The sequence below is a fragment of the Achroia grisella genome, unplaced genomic scaffold (assembly GCF_030625045.1).
Source record: "Achroia grisella isolate CSIRO2021 unplaced genomic scaffold, CSIRO_AGI_Agris_v1 utg157, whole genome shotgun sequence".
Classification (NCBI taxonomy): Eukaryota; Metazoa; Arthropoda; class Insecta; order Lepidoptera; family Pyralidae; genus Achroia; species Achroia grisella.
This window is the reverse complement of record NW_026712653.1, coordinates 2,925,042-2,937,355: the sequence shown is the minus strand read 5'-3', so window position 1 is coordinate 2,937,355 and position 12,314 is coordinate 2,925,042. Positions and strand designations below refer to the sequence as shown.

Below are 12,314 nucleotides of genomic sequence, written 5' to 3'. Positions count from 1 at the left end.
TGTCAAATGTAATGTTTATACAATTGGGTCATACTCATATATTACTTTTTACATTTTATTTTTCATATTTTATTGTAATGTCGAATCTTTCAATGATTCTATCTCATTCGTAGAAAGGGTGGATGGGGCAATGGATTTTGCTTAAGTTTCAAATACTTTAATAATTAATTGATTGAGCGGACAGTCGTTATAGATCACCATTGCTATAGTATAAAAAATAGTAAGCAAACTGAGAGATAGAAATACTCAGAGCTCACTGAGCCCATAGAAACACTGTCCGGTGACCTCCCGTCATGTTAACTTAACATTTACGTTTCCGTTTACGACGTGTACGTTTTGTACAGTTTTTGATACATTTTGCAAAATACCTATATGTAGAAATTTTATATGTATAACATATAAAACTTCTGGAAGAAATTCTCAAAATGATAGTGACAAACATATATAAATCAATATTTAGAAGGGGCAATCGAAAAGACAGCGGAAAACAGCTTTTTCGCATTTTAATATCTTCAGATGATGCTCTTCAACCCATTCGAAGTTGGGACGGCAAATATTATATAATAAAACTGTACCGCCTACTTATTAATTGTTCTTGGCTATAAATTGGTCCTTAAAAACATAAATAAATTATTCATTCTATTAAACATACATATAATATATTAGTACTCCACCAATTTCATGTTTTACGAGTTCAATCTTAGCATTAATAATCGTCCAACGTTATTTACTGGTACGAGGCTAATTAAAAAGCAATAAGTACATCAGATTGTCGGCGCCGGTAGATCTTTGTACAGATAAACGCATAATTAAACGCAGGTCACATGTGTACAAGTTAAGGTAAGCAATTTTGACTTTGTTTGCTGGTAGGTACACTTACGAAAATGTTATCTTGAATCCGGAATATTATTCATATTTTTTACTAACGGTTTGAATTTGGAAACGAATTTATATATTAATTATCATTTATGTTCATTAACTTTTGCGGATTGTTCTATTTTTAATTCGAATATTCACATATATCTTAGGAAGACCGCTCTTATCAATGGAGTTATGAATTTAAATAATAAAACATGCATTTAATTAAAAAATAGCTAGAAAAGAAAATAATTATTAATGTAACCCATTTTTTCTATTTATAATATCTTTTACATTATATACACATAGACCTAGAAAGATATTAAATCTTATTATTATTAATATAAATGCGAAAGTTTGTGTGTATGAATGGATAGATGGATGGATGTTTTTTACGCTTTCACGTAAAAATTACTGAACGGTTTTTCATGAAACTTTACTGTAATATAGCTAATTATATCGGAACAACACATAGATAATAAACTACATGCGGGCATAGCTAGTAATTTAATATAAATATGATTGTACGAAAAATAATTATTTGATACCAGTGATGATTTTTTAATTTAGTGTTTTACAATGAAACATTTCGTATCACATTAATTAAATCTCGCAGTAATCGGAACACATCATTAAGATTTTCAATAAAGTTATCAAGTATGTAAATACATCATTAATAACATGAAAATGATTGATTTTTAACGGGAAATAATAAATGTCCAAGATATTAATTCCAGAATGTCACGGTTATTATTTGCTTCATTTAATTAAATTTTTATTTTCCAATTTTTAATATAATGAATAATGATATATTTTTTTTCATTTCGAATATGATGAAAACGGATCAGAGTAAATTTATGTAATGAAAATATGCATTGATAAATAAAAAATGAACGTGGTGATTTCTACAACGGAATACAAGTTTGTATTCATTAATGATATTATTATTTGTTTCATTAAGTTATTCATGATTGTTTAATTTCAACCAGAGGAAATTTATGTAATAAAAATATGTAATGATAGATAAAAAATGAAAATGGTGATCTGTGCAATGGAATACAAGTTTACATTTATTAATGATGTTATTATATATTTCATTAAGTTATTCATGATTCTCAATCAGTTACTCTAGTTTGTATTATTTTTAGAAGCTTCAAATTGAAGATTTCGTAATTGTTATTATTCGCTGAGCAAACGCTATTACATTCTTAACAGTTTACATTATAAATGATAGTCACGAACATTTCTTTTTGTTTTTCATAGAAATAGTAACATTTAACTTCCCAACATTATAAAGTGGCAAAATTTGTGGCTTTGGATGGTTGGGATAATTGGGGTCTCCAGTACTATTGATCCGATTTTGAAAAATATAGTGTTAGATAGCCCATTTATTGAAGAAAGTTATATGACATCACGCTACAATGTTCTAGAATATGATGCCAAATATTGTGTTTGTTTCTTTTTTTTTCACACAAATAGCAACGCTTCACCTCTTAACAGATAACTCATTTTAATGCTGTACAACAACATAATTGTATTAATATGAGTTAAAAGTAGAAAATATGCATATAGTAAGAGATGATGATGATAATGACTATTACTATATACAAATAGGTAAAGGTATTTCTATTCCAGCGGAAGAGTAAATAACAAATAACATGAATCTTATTTATCATTTTTTTTATCACAGCAAACACATAGTAGATTTAAAACATAATGAAGACAGTAAGAAAATAGTTTCTGTTACTTTGAAGACATAAAAATGTTTAATTAAAACTAATTAAAACATGTAAATACAACATCAGCTGTATAAACTTATTGTACATATATTTGTGTACAAATGAGTTATTGACAAAAAATCTGTACTGCATATGGGATTACCGGGATATAGAAAAAGCCGCATGCTTATGTTAAATCGCGGACAACGTCTGGTTGGCAATACTTATTGATTTATTTTTACCATTGACCATTGAAGTGAAAAGAGTTACCGTGACGGGCTTTTAAGGGCCACCGAATAACTCTGTTTTTGTGTTGACTTGATCGATGTATTCTTTTGATGCCATATACGGGCAACTTAATATGTAAATGTTAATAATCGATTCACTGAACAATGATGGATGTGCATAAATATTTACAGTCACACTCATTCAACTTTTCATAAATTACAAATTATTACTAGGGCTGTTGCGTTTATAGAAGCGATGTTTTTCTTACATGTCGCTACTGTGATTGTCAAGGTTAAAGAGGGTAGAGAACAGCTTTCGAATATACTTAAATTGTATTATTTATTAGCAAACTGATGGTCATTATGGTAAATGGTAATCGTTCCCCATATATAAGTACAACACCAAAATCATCACATTGTCATGTAGCAAATAATCATACTTATGAATTCAAAAGATTGAAACGTGCGAGGAATCGAACCCGGATTCGTTGGAAGTAAGACGGTGCTAAACCTCTAGAACCTATCAGAAATATTATTAAATAGAATAGTACATTAATAATTTTGGTAGTCAAAACATTTTCAATCGCAAACGTTATGGTAAATGCAACCCCACGTGCCTATTTCTTATATATTTGAACATATTAAACATTATTTTATTTTTAATAATTGTTATTAACACAAAACATAAGTGTTGTCTGGTTTTCTGTGGCAGGCGTAGGTATCGACCTAAAATCTTATAATCTGTATTACAGAAGAATGGAGGGACGAGGAAAGAGGTCTCATAATTTACCTTCTACGAATATAATAAACAATTTTACAGCTATCGACCGTTGAAACATCTCCAATTATAGTCATTACCAATTTATGTGAACACTTAAAATCACACGCCCCTGTTTTTATGAAGGCTCGTTCGCTCTTCATATATCTCGATTGATATTTTTAAATAAACAGGACCGGATCCACCTTTCACCAGGAGCACCTACAATACTTTGTGGACCGATTACTAGAAAAGGAAAATATAGTAAGAAAGAAAAGATTATTCTAAGTTCAATTAGTCAGCAGTTTCTTTAATTTTATTTATTTATTTACTTATTTAACAAAAATAATGTATACATACCAGTCAACCATGAATGGTGCAGAGAAACATTGTTGGAAACACTAATATAAATAACATATAACAAAAAAAAGGGAAAATATATATAAATTTCTATAACAAATAATATACATGCATAAATATAAAGATAAGTAGTATACACTTAATGATCTGATAATCAAATTATAAATACAGCCTCAAATTGAAAATAAGGAAAATATATATATTTGGAGCAACAAAACAATTATAGAGAGAGAACTATAGGGAAATAACAGAAAAATCTAAATATATATAACTCAAATGTGACTGACGTAGTGATCTATCAACGCATAGCCTACTGGACGGATCGGGCTGAAATTTGGCATGCAGGTAGGCGTTATAACGTACGCATCCGCTAAGAAAGGATTTTGATTAATTCTACCCCCAAAGGGATAAAATAGGCGATAAAGGTTTGTATGAAACTTTGTCAATTTTATACCCATCGGGCTGAGACTTTGCATGCATAAAGCTACTATGACGTAGGCATCCCCTAAGAAAGGATTTTGATAAAAACCACCCCGGAGGGGATAAATTAACGCGTGCGAAGCCGCGGGCAATAACTAGTGTAAAATAAAGAGGACAGTAAAAGAGAAGTTACGAATTTGAATATAATTTCTGCAATTTACGTTTGAACGAAATATTACTCGATATTTTTATGTAAATGAAATGGCAAACAAGTGACAGTAAAACGGTAATAACTGTTGTCGCCTATATACATAGTTATAGTTATGTGTCGTGGTGCACAGCATTACCATGATAGATACTCGTACTGCCCATGATCCACTTATGAGATAAACATTCAGGAGTTTTAAGATGTTATGATTCCCCTTATTCTGTAGTGCTAATCTCAATCAACAACTAAAACACAGATTACAAAGAAAAATGATTGACGGCTGAAATACGTTAGACAGACCTCAGTCAGTTCTTTACAGTCTACCCCAGTAGTTAACTAATATCATGAAACTTCAGTTATTATACCATATAACTAAAGTTTCATCATATACCTTGGATGGCCGCTAGACATTATTTTAGGTTTACGTGTATAATTCGTTAAGGTTTTGTATACAATAATCGAAATGCCCGTGCAAATTATGGGCGGGTCGCTAGTATATCATAAATTGTCAATATCTAAATATATATAACTCAAAGGTGACTGAAGTAGTGATCTATCAACGCACAGCCCAAACCACTGGACGGATCGGGCTGAAATTTGGCATGCAGGTAGACGTTATGACGTAGGCATCCGCTAAGAAAAGATTTTGATTAATTCTGCCCCCAAAGGGATAAAATAGGGGATGAAAGTTTGTATGAAACTTTGTCAATTTTAAACCGATCGGGCTGAGACTTTGCATGCATAAAGCTACTATGATGTAGGCATCCCCTAAGAAAGGATTTTGATAAATTCCACCCCTAAGGGGATAAATAAACGCGAGCGAAGCCGCGGGAAAAAGCTAGTATTAAATACAACTGAACAAACATTATTTCTAAAGCTTACCAAATACGGCTCTGTACACGAATTTTCAATATAAGTAATGTGCTCTTGGGCTCTGTAATTTGCGCATGCGACGTTGTCATAAATCCCGCCATCAGCTACTAAAGCTTTTAGGCTATATGCATCACATCCTGTTGCGTTGAATTTTGTTTATTTTGCATTGTCGTCACGCTTATTTAAACCGGAACTTAATTGGTTTAAATGTTTACCTGGAACATGGAATATTGCCGAAGAAGATCATAATATGATATTTTAACAACACTACGGACATTACGTTATTATAAGAATAAAATAGCTGCATTTCATGCAACATTTTTACCTACCTTCCAGTTCAGTATATAGATTCGATTGAGGAGAACTGGCAAAAAACTCAAATGAATTTCTTTTTGTTTTAAAAAGCCTGTTTATTTACATTGTATACTTATATATATCTATGAATGACATTAAATGAAAACCTCGTGTTTGAACAACTATTGCCTGGATCGTGCCTCTTATCCTGTAATTTTACTCATTTCAAAAGAAACCAGCTTACAAAGATGCTTAGAGAATCAAATAGGTGAGATTGAGGTACACGCGCAAACGACTTTACAATCTACTATGGCTTCTATACTTTCCAATTACAGCATGATTGAAGTGACAATCATACAAAAAATAGTACAATTACGGGAAGACTCTTTTAAAAAAATAGCCGATTTATCAGTCAAGACATTATAGAACTATGAATTTATCATTCTAAAAAAATCATTTATAAAAAAATATATACCTAATAACAGGTTATGTTATAGCGTTTTCCACGCATATCACTCAAAGATTAATACGACATATAAAAAAGTATAACAAAATTAATTTACAGTAAATTAATTTTGTTATACTTTTTTATTCCATAATTTATTCAATTTCTAAATTTGTTCCCAGTAGACGTTTCTGATAAGGACATTTCTAATTATAATTCGCATAACCGCATTTCTGGAATTTAACTAATACTGGATTTGACTTGGTTTATCAGGATAAACAAAGTCAAATCCAGTAAATTAATTTTGTTATACTTTTATATTCCATAATTTATTCAATTTCTAAATTTATTCTCAGTAGACGTTTCTGATAAGGACATTTCTAATTATAATACGTATAACCGCATTTCTGGAATTTAACTAATACGGTTGAATGTAAATAAATTTAATTTAGAAAATATGTAATTCTCTGCAAGTGTAATTAGTCGTAGATACTGTCAAGAAATGTGTTGTCTCTCTGCATGACCATACGCTAAGTAATAGTATAGTTCATGAAGTTTACAATAATAATATTTTAGACCCTGAATTTGTATTAACATAAGTACGTAGGTGGTTTACTTTCAAATTTCCAAATGTCGTATTAATCTTTGAGTGATATGCGTGGAAAACGCTAATGTCAAGGGCTGGTCGTGAGCGGGAGCGTGCGGAATAGCAGGAAATCGGTCTTGTCTACATGTCATGTGACGACAAAATAATATTTATAGGTATATCCTGTTATTATTGTTATTATATACACGCATTTTACCCGTCAGGGTACGCAGATATTCAGCTTGCAGCCATCTGAGTTCAAATATACGTTCATTTTCTTTAAGGTTTAGTATTTAAGGCGAAGTAACAAATAAAATTTATCTTTTATAATTAATAGTAAAATTTAAAGTGGTAGTGGTAGTTGAGTACAAGCGGTATGTTTGGTGACCAAACGTGAACTAGTTTTGGGAATAACTGAATTTATAAGATATAAAATAATGCTGACGGAGCACGAGTACAAACGTAAACTGTACATCTACAATTATTATTAGTTCAGACACAGTAATTTAAAAATAAATACTAGCAATATAAAAGCGAATAGTGATAGCCTAATCACTCATAGATAAAAATATCAAAGAAAAAAAGAAAACTGTACGAATTTTTACAAATAAATAATACCCCTGAACATACATCACAGCATGATCTAGTTCTAAGCTAAGCAGAGCCTACGTTATTGTATTCTAGACAACTGATATAAATAATATATTTAAATACGTTCCTAATATACCTACATTGAAAACATCCAGACCGATGTAAACAGTCGTACTATTGAATACAAATGTTAGCACCGTGCCAGGTATCGAACTTGCGGTCATCAGAAGTAAGGCTGTATACTAAACCACTAGACCACGAGGCCGTCAAGTAATTGAATCTTGAGTTTTATATTAAACAACTAGTCTACGATAATCTCTGTGTAATAAAGTAAAAACTTGAGATGTTAAAATGAAGTCAAAGTATTTTTATTGATAGTAGTTAGTTTTTAAGGTTTCCTCGAGTTCAAGATATGGAATTAATAAATTTTAACGGTTTTCCGCATATGAAATATGTTTTTACAATATTTATACCATGTAGATTCTGCTTTTAAAGTCAAGGGAATTGCGAAATAGTAGATATATTAAGAACGTCTGTATTTCTGTTTATTTATTATTTAACAACCTTTTTTAACACATTGATCTTACAGTTTTGCATTTAAATACACATGTTTTATTTTATATACTTCGTATTTTATAGTTTATCTTTTTACATTATATTTTTTTAAACAAATGTGTCCTTCTGATATCTTTCTAGAAACTAATTTCCCAAAAGATGATATTAATATTAAAAAATTTGTTATATAAGAAAACAAAACGAATCTAATCGACAACGAATTAGTATGATTCATGAAATGAAACTCTGTCGATTATAAATGGAATCACCAACAGACTACTATAAATATACCACATGTAATTGGCGACTCTAGGTTACTCTCCAATTACAATCTTTCTAGTTTAGGAATAATTTGAAAAGGATGTAATATTTTCTACAGACATATAGACATTTTATAAAATAAACAAAAAATATTTATATATAGGTAATTGACGGCCTCGGTCTAGCGATTAAGCACACTGCTTTACTTCCGATAGTCGCGGGTTTGATTTCTCGCAAACATTTATATTCATGATTATGATTGTTTGTATCGTCTGGGTTTATTCTATGTATAGTATGTACCTATATATGTATTTACAGAAAAAAACTAAGTATTTATGTCAGTTGTCTAGTAATACAAGCTCTACTTACTAGGGGCTAGATGGCACTGTGTTAATTGTCCGGGGTTATTTACAAAATCTAATATAAAAGCTCACTAGCTAAAAGTGATGCCCTAAAAAGTATGATACAAGAATTATTCTCATGTAATATTAGCGGTAGTTATAATCAGTACACAGATCATTAACACAGAGCAAGCATATTGGGGTTTATGTAATAATATTACAAAAATTGAAATATTTCTGATACCAACCATATATTAAATTGTTTTATTAAGACATTCATTACAAATATAGAAACATGATAATTAACTGGGCAGGCTTTTTATCACCGTTAATGTCAACTTACATTAATTGGCGAATTATAATGTAGTAAAACTCGCGGCTTATTACACGGCTTCATGATTTATCTAAGAGATATAATTAATATAATATATAATAATATCTCAGGACAATTCACACAGCGCCATCTAGTCCCAAGCAAAGCAGAGCTTGTGTTATGGGTACTAGTCAACTGATATGAATACATGGATTTTTTTTATTTTGTAAATACATAGATAATGTACATAGAGAACACCCAGACCGATACAATCATACTCAAGAATACAAATGTTGGTATCGTGTGAGGAATCGAACCCGCAACCATCGGAAGTGAAGCGGTGTGTTAAACCTCATATTTTATATACATATATTTTTCTCATTACAGTATTCTGTGTTTGTTGTTTCAATTGCTTGGATTTTTATTTACATAAATTAATTCTACAACTAAGAGCCTAAAATTATAAAGCTTAAAAAATATAATAACTAAAATATATTATTAAAATGGGTCCCTTTAGGCAAAGTTCCGAAGATACTGGCAGCGTTCCCTCTTTGAATAGCTAGACTAATTCTTTTATCCGAGATAGCCGCCAGCTCTTCGGTCTTCTGTTATCTAATTAATAATACATATTGATATTACAGTAACATTCTCATGTTGCTGTTAAATGTTGCTATGTAAGTTATAGTTTATACTGGAAAAACTGATTCCTTCTCTTACATTTCATATTCTGTTTAATGTAATTATTATTACGTTAATTTAAATTGAATAAACAGTATTCATTGATTGTTAAGGCACGTATTTTATTTATACGTAGATTTTTCTTTCTTTTCTTTATACAGTGTTTTGTATTTGTTATTTTAATTTATTATCAACGCAAATAAAACAACTGTGTACAGAGACGTCATAATGGATATTTTTGTCACATACATATTTCGAGGGCATTATATACCCTTGACATTCATGAGGAGACGTCGAGAACTGGGGGCTCGTCTCGACAAAAATATACCAGGAAGTGTAGATCATAGAACATATAGAGTCGACATGGTAATATATTTTTAATATCAACACATTTCCTATTAAATCAGAAATATATACATAACTGATTAATAGTAACTAAGAGGAGTCATATAATAGTCCTACTGATGGGCTTACCTACGTCATTGCTCACAGGAGAAGGCTCTACATATGTAAGTCAACATAATTACGCTTATTAGTGTTTTAAATTCATTAATATGTTCATTTTTATGCTATGATAAATATAGCTCGAAAATCCACATCGGCTTTGTTTGTGTCATGTAACTTATATGCATATTATATATATATATATATGCATATAGTATATTATGCATATAACTCTTCTAGAACAAAAACGTACTACTATCAAAATACTTTGATAATCGCATTAAAAAGTTGATACATTTTTACTCCATCACCCCACGTAAATACTATACTTAAAAAAAACAAATAAATTCGTTTTTTTAAATTATTTTTATCGACTTTTACAGTAATTTTTAAATTCTTTTTTGAAAATATTATTTATTATTTTTTATTAAATGCGTATTTTGACCTGATTAATATATCGATAGAGTGCATCAAGATATGTGAGTATATGCATCGTACCTAGTTAGTCACTAAAATGTTCACAGGTCAGATTGACCGTTATACAATTACTCGGTCGTTGTAGACGCATTTTGCATATTGATTTACAATTTTATTTGTCGGCTAACCTGTGTATTTCGGTGATAAATTTATTTTAATTAGATACCACAACCGTTAGAAAAATATAAATACCTGCAGACACACGTTTCGATCGTTTAATTTATGTAATCTTTAACTATTAGCATAAATATATTATATTTATGTATATTTTCTTTTGTTATTTTGTGTAATAATTAGTAACTAGTGTTTATAATAATATAATAATATAAATAAAGCATATTTGTGGCTTACTAAACGACTCCGACCCGAAATGACCTGAGTTAGAATCTAGCTGGCAAAAAAAAACTGAGAATTTGCTACTCTATCATTACATAGTATAATATAAAGTCGTTGTCGCTGTCTATCTGTGCCTATGTATGCTTAAATCTTAAAAACTACGCAACGTATTTTGAAGCGTATTTTTTAATAGATAGAGTGATTCAAGAGGAAGGTTTATAGGTATAATACATGTACACCCGAGCGAAGCTGAAAAGTGAATCACATACATAACTATGTATAAAATAATAAATACAATGAAATTGCCTTATGGCTAAAAAGTGATCCCTTCCTGGCAACCTTAGGAAGAAGAGAAGGAATTGAAATTGAAATTCAAAATATCTTTATTCATGTAGGTCTATTACAGACTTATGATATGCATAAGTCTGTAATAGACCTACATGAATAAAGTATTTTGAGTTCGGAATGATTTCGAGATGAGAAGAACTGACAAGAAACTCAGCTCGTATTCTTTTCAAATTAGTATTAAACATGTTTACGATAATACAGATTAATTATTAAATTAAAACTTGTGAGAATAGAGTGAATTATACTATCATTTTGTATTTGTGACTGACACGGTGATAGAAACACCGATAAATGAAATTAATCTGAGATAAGTTTCTTACTATACTTGTAACTATATTTGTACTATACTTGACTCATATGTAGTACGAGTAAAATTATTTGTCCCACTCACACTAATGGGTTTTGTATGCATATTGAATAGAATGTCACAGGAAGAGAGAGTTCACATATAACCTATAAAGCAAAATTTATAATGAGGTATAGAAAACTAGAAATGAAAGTGGATGATTCAAGAGAGTCAATAGGGAATGTATTCAAATCTCTTCTTTCTCCCTAAGTATTCTGGCATAATGACATAGAATGTTAAGTTGGAAAGTATACATAATAATAATAATAATAATAATAATCTAATAACAATTCACACAGCGCCATCTAGACCCGAGTTAAGCTATCTAAAGCTTGTGTTACGGGTACTAGATAACTGATACAAGTACATAGATAATTTTTTTTTTCGTAAATACATACATAATATACATAGAAAACACCCACACCGATACAAACAATCATACTCATGAATACAAATGTTTGTGCCGTGCGAGGAATCGAACCCGCGACCATCGGTCGTAAAGCGGTGTGCTTGACCGCTAGACCACCGAGGTCGTCATAAAAACAAGAAACGTAACAATAAAAAGAATATTTGTATAATAAAAATGACTGCATCTACGAGGATGTACAACCAAAACGGAAACTTGAATATACTCCTATTTTGTCATTCATGTAAATGAAAATATAAATATACCGTCTCACTACAAACTGTTAAAAAACACGGCCGCATTTAAAAATATCCCCATTTTTGCAGTTGGGTCAAAAAAAAATTAATATACTATCTTCAAGATTGTAAGCTGAGGTCATGGAGATGGATACAGAAGAGGAGACCAACTATTAAATCAATAATCTAAATTTTATTTGACTTGTGTTTAAATGTTTATATTCTATTTAGGTTAT

The 12,314-nt window shown here is 30.3% G+C and overlaps 1 protein-coding gene across 3 annotated transcripts in view; it reads right to left on the bottom strand.

Annotated features, from left to right (window-relative positions):
* The window catches only part of LOC131840989 (uncharacterized), a 71,486-nt gene that overhangs the window by 21,433 nt on the left and 37,739 nt on the right, over positions 1-12,314 (bottom strand). The window contains exon 1 of one of the 3 annotated variants that reach the window (XM_059189209.1): positions 5,431-5,568. The exons of the other annotated variants lie outside the window; for them this stretch is intronic. The gene's annotated coding sequence lies outside the window, so the exon portion shown is untranslated. Of the gene's footprint in view, positions 1-5,430; positions 5,569-12,314 lie in introns of those variants that run through there. 3 annotated transcript variants of the gene reach the window in all.